Consider the following 10,713-nt stretch of genomic DNA (forward strand, 5'->3'; position numbering starts at 1 on the left):
GGGCTTTTTCAATGTAATGATACATGCAAAAATCCTCACTATGTCATCTCAAAAATATTCAAATTTGGGGAAAATATAAATCAACCAAAAAAAAAAGATTATTGGAAAGCACCAGATGGCTTATTTAGATATGTGGGAAAAGAGCATACCCTGAACTCCCCTCCCAATGGAAAGGGAATTGTGCTCTGGGAATTAAACGTCCAAGATTTTTTCTTTTACCAGGACCAAATGGAGATCAATTAGAAATACCAGTTTATGAATGTGGGAGTCCAGGGTTTTTCCCTGGCTCCTTTGGGGGTGCAAAAACCCCCCTGGCAGACCCCTCAGAGACCCCTGAGTGCTGCCCAGGTGCTCCAGGGGCTGGATATGGCTCCTTGGGAGAATGTGCCCACATTGAGAGAAGAGACACAGAAAATAATGATGAGTAGAGTGTAAATTAGAATGTTAGAATGTAGATAAATAGGTTTTCTTGAATGTTTATGATAAGGAACATGTGGCCAAGATGGAGAATTTGGGGGGTGGACACCTTTTCCTCCTTCTTCTCCATGTTATCCATGTTGGGTGACGCGTTGGCACTCTTGGATTGGATGGGGTCCGGGCTGGACCATTTAATAAAATTGTATTGTATTGGGAAAATTTTGTAAACATGTAATACGTAGTACTAACTATATAAGATAAGCCCTGCCTTCACCAGGCAGATTTCACCATGGATGCCAGGCTGAGCAGACCGCTGCTGGCCAGGCAAAAGGTCCCAGAGATAAGAAATAATAAACAGTTCTTGGAAAAAGAGAAAACTGTCTCCGGCAATCTGTCTTCAGCAGCTTCGGGGAAAAACAGGGTTTGAACCACCTTCGTGTCCCTCTGGGGTGATCTCGGGGCAGAGGAGAAACCCCAGACTGGGACAATGAAGAGCTAAAAAATAATAAAAAATATTTGATTGGAGAATTTGAAAAATGGGGAGATGAAGAATGGCCCCCCTGAACTTATAGTGGAAACGTGGGCCAGCCATCTAAGCACAAGATGGGAGTTAGGGATATCAAACTCCAATTTACAAGCTAAATTGCATGATAAGACTCCAAGCAGTTGTAGAGATAATAACAAACAAAACTGGTCGAGTAATAAAATTATTAGCAAGTTAACAACGCTGAACAAGGGCTGCAGTGTATCAGAATAGGTTGGCTTTAGACTATTTGTTAGCTGAAGAAGGAGGAGTCTGTGGAAAATTTAATACATCAGATTGTTATCTGATTACAATGAGATTGTTATCAGATTACAATGGAGATGCCATTCTAGATATAGTCAATGCTATCAAAAAAATAGCTCACATACCAATACAAAAATGGGGATCAATGCTAAAAGCTAGCTAGTGGGATAACGTATTGGGAATAGAATAGTGAAAGAAGCTAAGCTTCTTTCTTTTATGTGCTACAGCTGGAGTAATATTTCTTCCTTGTTTGATCCCCTGTTTTATTCGGCTAATTACCAGAGTAATACAAGGCATGCAAATGGTAACTCTGTGTATAGATCCAAAATTGACTCCATCTGGAATAGCACAAAAGATCATGGTGTTAAAAAAGCAAAATGCTATAGAATGCCCCTTAGAAGAAGCGAAAATGATTTATGAAAAAAATTAGTGAATAATAGAGGCTAGAAAACAAGGAATATTGATCACGCCCTACATTATTTCCAATCCAGGCATCTAGTATAGTCCACTAATACTGAGAATGTTCTTTGTGTGTTGCTGCTGTTCTCTTCCAGAATTTGCTTTCGCTTTGTCCTGATTTTCCACAACTATTGAAAAACTTCAGTCATCACAGGATAAAAAGTTCTCAGCTTGCAAGATGATTAATTTTTGCGTGAGCAGGCCAAGAAGCAAGAAGCAGATCTGAGTACTAGTCTCTCTGTTTCTCTCTGTCCTTGAGAACTGGCTTCCAGTTGGAAACACGCCTTGCAAGGGCATAGTATCTGGGGTTAAAAAAAGAGTTAGGAGGATCTGGAGAATTAAGTCTCTAATTGCATAAAGCCATGAGTGCAGTACTCCTATTCTGACTCTTATAAAGAGCATTCTGCTGGACCTGAGACATTCTGCAGGGCACAGGATGGGATAGCGCTTAGGTACTTGTTGACACTTACTTATATGAAACATAAATATCCCAGTATCAGGACAGCAATGGTTTTAGCAGGGCAATATTATGAAGCAGGGCCACAAGCTGGGTGGCTGCAGACAAACGGCAAACCTATACCGTAACCTCTATAGGTCTTTTGAAAATTGCATGCTGGCCCTGCATACAATGTATTCTTATCTCAAGTCCTTTCAGTCAACTTTTGTTTCACCCCTGGTTATTTCTTTGTTCCATCTGAGGCTGAGGTTGAGCCTTGGGACACACAGGTACCTTCTGGACTGACAGTATAAAAGTTTTTACCATTGCAATTACCACAAACCACCTTACAAAATACAAAGGAGCAAGCCTGGAAGAAAACTGCCCCAAGCTCTGTGTATGTAGAGCATCTTGCAGAGTAAGTCCTGCTCTGGTGAGACTCTGCTGCATGGCAACCCAAGATGCCCTTGCATAGCTTGAATTAAACAGTTGGATAAGAAGAATATTAAAATCTGATGGCTTGGATCAGAGTTCAGAAAATTCAAATTCAAGAGTGGCCCTTAAATGTTGAGAATCTTGTTTGTTTGTTGTTAGGTTTTGTGGTTTTTTATAATCACTGAAGAAATACTAAAGATTTAACTGTAGAGAAAAAGTTAAGTATATTTACGTCTGTGCCTCTGCAGTATTCCTTCCTCTGAAAAGAAATATAATGGTTTAGAGTGGAGGAATAACAAACAACTGAGTACAAGGAAATAGTACTTTTAAAAGCAATATTGCCAAGTGGCTTTGAAGTTTTAGACCCTAACAGTATCCATTTTTTTTTTTTAATTAACTTCTGAGAAGGCCAAAAACAAATTTCATCTCTTTACTCTAATTGCAGCTACAGTAAATCCAAACAATTCTCAAATGTTTATCAGTCAGCACCATCCACTTAGTCCCTGACACTATGGATGGCTGGAAGACTACTGCAGCTAAAAAACATACTATATGCAAATCACTTTGATTTCTTCAAATACCTTGCTGCAGTGCAGAAACAGTTTCTCTACAGTTTCTACAGTTTTTGGTGTCCTCATTAGAACACTTGCCATGGACTTCCAAATAAAACCATTCCCACGGACAAAAAGCCTCCTGTGCTGGCTTATAGAAGGATATTATTTCTTTTATTATTTTCTAGATTTATTTGTACCTGAGTGGAAGTCTGACTTGCTAGGCTGCAAGAATCAGGGGGCTGCCAGAACAGAGGCGATCAATGCTATAAAAAATGTAACAAAATATAATGGGCCTGGGCCTACACCGTTAAATTAGTGGTGATTTTGCCTATGACTTCCAAAAAAAGTTGGCCCATTTACTCAGTATTTATAAGCCCAGGAGAATGCCAAGCATAAGGTCCAGCACAATGAGAGGCACAGTCTGCAATCAACCAAGTGCTGCATCCATGCAGCTCACGGCAAAGTTAATAATTTTTCAATATTAAAAAAATATATATATATTTATTAGGGCCACCAAAGGAAAAGCAATTTAAAAAATTGACTGAAGGCATTTCACATCTGCTGTGTTCTTCATGGCTTTGGTCTTTTGTTGGAACCTCACTTACTCACTCAGATGCTCAGAGAATGAGGATAGCCCCCGGCAAGCATTTTGCTATCCCTGGGCAGCTGGTGGAGTGAAGTGACCTATAGAAGTCACTCCCCTTCTCTGCTCTACATACAGACATCCCTGTGCTGGGGTGCAATCATACTGGGCAGTTCTTGAATGCACAGTGATTCTTTTGTGGACCAGTCTATATTGGGCTTTGAAAATCCTGCTCACTTCAAAGGATAAAACAGAACAAATAATTAGGGTCTGAATTTTACAGATATGAAACTGTATCTGGCAGATACTAAATGCTTCCCCCATGGCCCTGGGCAGAGCTAGGAAAAACTCTCGACATACCGCAAGTGTCAAGTCAAAGCCCAGACTTAAACACCACCTATCCTTCAAATAATAAATTGTAATAGTTGTATTTAGCACAGCATTTCCTATACCAGGGAGATAAAATATTCTTGTCTGAAATGCTGGTCATGCTGTTCCTCTGTGTGCAAAACACTCCACGTGTATTACGTACTAGTGCCCATAGTTTCCCAGTAACATTCAGCTTTCTCTACTCTGCTGGTGAAAGGCAGCAAAATTGCTCCCATCCCTGAAAGTAGTAGGCTGTATCCATAGTGTTCCTACTAAACAGTTATATTGTAGTTTCTTTCCAAGCTGGAGTGGATTATTTCTCTTCCAAAACTCCACTGTTGGATTGTGTCACTATTGGAACTCAAACTAAAACATCAAGTCCCTACCATATGTTGGTATATTTGTTATTTTATGAAACCTCGTTGCATCTGGATAAGTCCATCAAGGTTAAAGATCCTTTTATTATGAATTTCTGTTAAGGACATTGGCACATCTCTTTCTCCACACACTGTTGATTTTTGTGGGCTGTCTTGGTTAGCACTAAAACTGAGATACCGCCACGGAAACTCCCTTGAAGCAAAAATAATTATCTTAGTTGCATCCCTGAATTTGGACAAATCGTAGTACTAAAGGCTACAGTGAGCTATGCAAAGAAAGTCCTTCTTGTTTCCCTCAGGAATCATATATGGAAAGAGAACCGAAAATGTTCAATTTCTGCTAGAGAGATGGTTATGTAGGACCTGGCTGTCTCCTTGCAAAATGAACTGCTTTCCACAGAAACACAACAATCTGGTAGTAGCCCTGCACTGGTATGTCTCTGTGAGCATTAATTCTGCAGTGTTTGTGCAAACAGTTATGATCAATGCTCAGGAGACCTGCATTGGAAAAACACCTTGAGGGTGTGATTCCTCAAGGTTTGGACACAAACCTAGATGGAACAGCTCAAGGGAGGCAGAAATATTAACCTAATTTGATGCTAAGTGAGATATTTACACAATATAAGAAATTCAGGGAAGAGGTTCAATAGAAGTACATGCTGCACCGTCCTGGAAATATTTTCTTCACTATAATCATCACAAAAATCAGAAAGCTGGACTTTCATTTCTTTGCAGCTTGAGGTGTTTTCCACAGACAGAAAAACACCACTGCAGTCAGACTGCCTAGAGGCAAGGATGGGTGAAGCCATATCTTCTTCTCACTGAAGTTAATAAATATACATAAGACAGAGAAATATGCCCACTAGGGATCCACACCTGAAAGTCAACATAACTAAAAGAATTTTAGCAAAAAATATGCTCTTCAGAGTGCTTTTCAAGTTATTTAGCATGAAAAGGGTCTTATTCAAGGAGTTTCACTCAAGTAAAGAGGCATCTAGTTTAACAAATCTATAATACATGTAACTCATAACCATTTTTATCAGCAGATAATAGCTTTACCTTATCCCCAAAATTTCTCTCAACATGTTTGAAAACAGAAGAGTGAATTGACATGAAAACAGTCTTTGGTGACAGGAAAGACACAATGTGACACAAAGAACATCCTCAGGACTTCCCTGTATGTCGTGATTTAGGGGAATGAATAGGATTAATGTGAATAATTTTTCTGACAAAGCAAAATGGGGAGTTGCCAGTCCAGCCTGAATGATGTTTAGAATAATGCAGTTATATTAAGAGACAAGACAAATTAATGGTTTGTGCATACAAATTCAGTGTAAGGAAATCAAAGGTAATGAGGCTAGGCTAGAATGAAAAAAGACACAGGAGAGAAGGGAAAAGGAAATATGCTCTCTCTGGCCATATGCTTAGGGCACTGAGCAGTGAGAAAACCAGATGATGTGGCTCAGACTTTATAGTTCTCTGACTTTTAACTGACGCATTAATTCACACTGGAGATACAAGATAATTTAGAAGACATTGGGCACTTTTTTCCATGAAAAGGACAAAAATTATTTAATCTTCTTTTTCTGAATCTACGTGTTTCTTGCTTGTTTAAGGTTGTCCATCTATGGATATGTCATGAGCCTCACTCCAGAGCCAGATTTTTGCCTTATCAAGACTTCTTTTAAAAAATTAGCTATTACTCCTTCTGATCTTTGGAAAGAAGGAAAAACAAAACAAAACTAAACTAAACTAAACTAAAAGAAAAACAAAACAAAACAAAAAAAAAAAAACCCCAAAAACACTCAAGAGGGAATTGTTTGTTCTGGTACTTATTCAGAAAGCCTTTTGATATGAAAATCATTGGCATTAATTCTGGGCCTCTAGCAGGTACCCCAGATAGTGTGTGCAAATGCCTAGACCTGTGCCCACTGCCACTGTGATCAAGGACTAACATGCTTCCCATTTGTCTTTGGACCCATCCTCTCCTTCTTCTCTCTGGTGATCGCTGAGCCTGCGCACCAGCACAAGGACTGTGTCTGTACAAGACCAATGAATGCCCATTCTCCCAGGAAGAACTAGTGTGCAGGTTCCACTACAGAGATGTGAATGTCTGAGCCAGAGGCTGTCAGCACCGTCAGCATATGTGCTTAGACACATAGTAATAAATGGAAATGCCACATTACCAGCAGATGACCTCTCATTAGGCTCATTTGCTGACTAACCTGCTGTCCCAAGGGATACCTTGGTTTGTCTGCCATCACTAATGCTCCAAGATCAAGCAAAAGGAGAAGAGGTGAGACTACTACTGCTTAAAGAGGTATTCCCTGGCAGTGTGTGTGAGCCAGCCTCAGAGGTCAGGAAAAGGCCTCTCAAAGCCCTCTTGGGGCTGACAAGTAGCACCTCCCAGTAAGGTTGAACACAGTGTCCTACTGCTGCATCACTGTAGTTGTTGTAGGCCTTGCTCTGGACCTTTGTTTATTCTGAGGTTTTATTTTCTCTTTTCAGAGGGTGGCTTGTACACTCCTGTTTGGTGCTCCATCACTTGTGACTGTTCTTGTTACATAAAGCTACAGTCAGACTATTCTTTTTCCTTTCCAGACCAGTGAGGCTAGGTAGACCCAAACCACTTTGGTTTTGAGTACTAGGCTTTCATGATTTGTCCTATTGCCCCCCCATCCCACACATACACTTCTATTTATTTTTTTCTGTGGGATCGGAGTGTTTTGGGATCACAGGGAAACATATTTAATTTCATTAGGACCAGGTTGATAAATATGTCTAATATGAAGAATGTATAATAATGGTGCCCACAGTCAGACATCAAGGGAAAATTAAGAAAAGGACAAAGATATATATGCCACATCCCCTGAGTCCTATCCCCACCTTCGCCTATTTTCCACTCAGAGGATTTCCTGAGCAGAAGGCAGTTTGCCTATTTAGTCACCTTCAAGAGACTTCTCTTCCAACTACTTATTCAGGCTCCCAGATGCGCATCCACCTAAACTTTCTGCATCCACATTACTCAGTCATTTGTAGGATGCAGAATATCAAGGCTGCTATTTGATGAAGCAGTGTTGTGCTGGTTATGCAAGCATATGAGCTACACATTTACTTGCGTAGGGTGATGAACTTCAATGCATTGGAAATTTTTAAACTGGTCTAGAGCAACAGCAAGCTGCTTCAGAGTCAGAGTCTGCAACAGTGAAGAAAGGGTCTCCCAGAGAATTTAAATAGTAAGACGTACCTCTGCATGCAAACAAGGTTGCCATGTTTTGTAGTGTACCCAGTTATACCTGTACCTTTTCTTCATCTCCTCCAGGCACTTGCAGGACAGACTGTGAGTATTCAACACTACTGTGTTTCAAACCCCTACATCCCTTAAATAGCTTTTCCTGGTTCAGAAAGAAACAGCTACAGAACTTTTAAAGGATTTCTCAAGGAAGTCAATCTGAACCAAAACGGCCACATAGTTCCTCAAGATACTGCAGTCAGATTTCAGCAATCATCTTTTTTCCATCTAAGTGGGGTAGAAGTAGAGAGGTTACAAAACTTTAGAATGGAAATAAAAACTTCAGTGATGCCAAACCGTCAGAGCATGCAGGACACACAGGTGGTGCTGTAGATCCCTCAAAACAAAGCTTCTGACACCAATAGAAGCAAGCTTACACCAGAAGGAGCTCACCTGAAAATCCTGTCCAGCATTAAAGTGATAATATATAAAATTACAGCTCTCCATGTTGCAGTCAACTAATCATTCCTGGAAGATCCAGTAAATCAAGACAGATGCAAGAAAACTTAGATTAGCTGTGGCAAGACCACTCTAAGTCACCAACTTGATGAGCGATAAAGGGACCTGCTGTCCTATGGCTTCCCTCTGCTCTGAAGAGGATGAGGAGGGATATGTGGCTCAACTGCACCCAAAACAGTACCTTTTATCATGTCAAAGTATGAAAAGCTGCATGAGAAAATTATTGCATGTTATCAAAACTTGGCCACTTTTCTTCCTGAAATTAAAGGGTAGAGAAGAGCTGACATGGAAGTTAATTAACTTCCTTTTCAAATGTAATGATTTAATCCAGTTCCACTAGAGGAGAGGGTGCTGGTCAGATAGACCCAACTGAGACAAACCATAGACAGAAATCTGTAGCAAACCCAACATAACAATTCCACAATCAAACTTCACTGAACACAGTATGCCTGGGGCATATAAACTTAGTAGCAACTAAAAAAGCAAAATTTAGGATATGCAAAGGAAGAAAAGTGATAAACAATGAAATTGCCTCCCTTTTTAAGTCTTGCACAGTATCTGTTTGGTAATGCATCTCTGGCTGGATGGTTTGACAGACTGAAGGCTGCTCCCAGTAGCACCTTTGCCATCACTTCCACTGCAGCTCCCTTTAAGACTCCCTCCTGCACATCTCTGGGGGCTGAAAGTGCCCTTCCTCCTGCCTAGAGTGAGGTGGGAAGAGGAGGAGCTATCAGATGACAAGACAGGGAAATTGCTTTGGCTTTATGCAGTAAACAGATAGTGGTCTCTCCGTAGCACCTCCTGTTGCCCTCCTACAGCAGCTCCCCACCCATTCCACCAGGCATGGCTGTAAAATGGCCTGTCTCATCAGGTTTTTTTTTATTTTATGCCACCATCAAATGACACACTGCTTTATCCTGTGTTTAAAACTCTAAAGTCAAGATGTCCACAAAAATTTGTAATCACAGAGCTGAACAAGAGTACTAAAATCACTCCTTGCCGCAGTGTTTTTCACTAAAAAGGCTCCTGTGATGACCTTTATGTGATGGCAATTACAAGGACTGTTTTGTTTTGTTTTGTTTTTTGTTTTTTTGTTTTTTTGTTTTTTTGTTTTTTTGTTTTTTTGTTTTTTTGTTTTTTTGTTTTTTATGGAAACAGAGCAGTAAGCAGAGATGTTCATCTTGAAGTCTTGGAGCATACTCCCAAATTTTCCCCTGGGCTACACAAGCCCTGTCTCACAAGCAGCATGGGGAGTTGGATGTGGAGTGCCAGTGTTAGAAGCATACCCTGAGCTGGATGCAGGAAAGCAGGCAGCAGCTGGAGCTGTGCTATGTAACAACTCACATCACTTAAATGATACATTTGCAGGTTTTCACACTCTTTTTTGTAATATGCCAAAGCATATTTTTCTATTAATACCTACAAATGTTCTGTCTCTAAGAAGGGCATCCTTCAACTGGATTATCCCTGCTTCATAGTTTTGAGTGAATTTTTTTTTCTAGTTTCCTACATAGAAACAGGACATTTTGCTACAATGTTTTGATCTCAGCACACTTTCATTCAGTCATAGATGTGGGTTTGCTTTCCCAGCTTTGTTTAAACTCCTTTCTCCATCAGGTGATGCATTCATCCCTTGCATTTCCATTACGGTGAAAAGTAATTTTGTATATGACAAGATAGTCTTGTGAGATACTGTGTCATAAGAAAGTAGTTTTCATGCTCTTCCTAGTCTTTGAAAAAGAGCAAAAGCATCCAGAAGCAGAAGGAGCAGAAGATAATGTTATCAATCACTCACCACAATCAGGTAGGTCAATCAATTAGGCAATTTATTAATTCATTGATAAGGAATGGGCAAGCAGCACTGGGGACACAGAGAGTCTGCGCTCCACCAACACATCCATCCTACCCCTGGTCACTTCCCCTTTTATAGGCAATTTCTTGGTGGGCTGTTGCCACAGTACAAGCTTGCTTGTTGCTGGGCAAATAAATTCTCCATATAGGGAGAAGCAGCCTGATGGGACAAGTAGCCCTCCAGGGAACAGTGATAGGACAAATTTGGAAGCAGACAGGGGTTCAGACCTTTGGGTTCCTGCCTGGGCTGCACAAGCTATTGGTAAGAGAGCTGAGGCAGCCCAAACATTGGCCACTCACAAGTGCTTGCCAAGGTACATTAAGAAGATTATTGAAGAATCAGTGTTGAATAATAAAGGTGCTTTTTGTTGCATGGGCACAGAGTGCACGTCTTTGTCTTGGCACAGCGCAGTTCGACAACACAGGCTGTGACGTGCCTTCTGTGCTAGGGTACAAGTCCAAGCATGCCCGAACATGTTGGCTAGCACTCAAGCAGCAGTGGCTACAAGCCCCTGCTAGGTCTGGACAAGGCTCGAACATGTTCTCAGGTTACACTCCTAGCAAGCAGGTAACAGCAGTAACAAGCCTTTTCATGTTTGCTCAAGCCTGTGTTTCCCTTATACATAAAAATTGATACAATTCATAATTATAGTGGCAAAAAAAGGAAAAAATACCTAACCGCAAAAGCCAGTAA

Source organism: Erithacus rubecula (genome assembly GCF_903797595.1).
Source record: "Erithacus rubecula genome assembly, chromosome: 3".
Taxonomy (NCBI): domain Eukaryota; kingdom Metazoa; phylum Chordata; class Aves; order Passeriformes; family Muscicapidae; genus Erithacus; species Erithacus rubecula.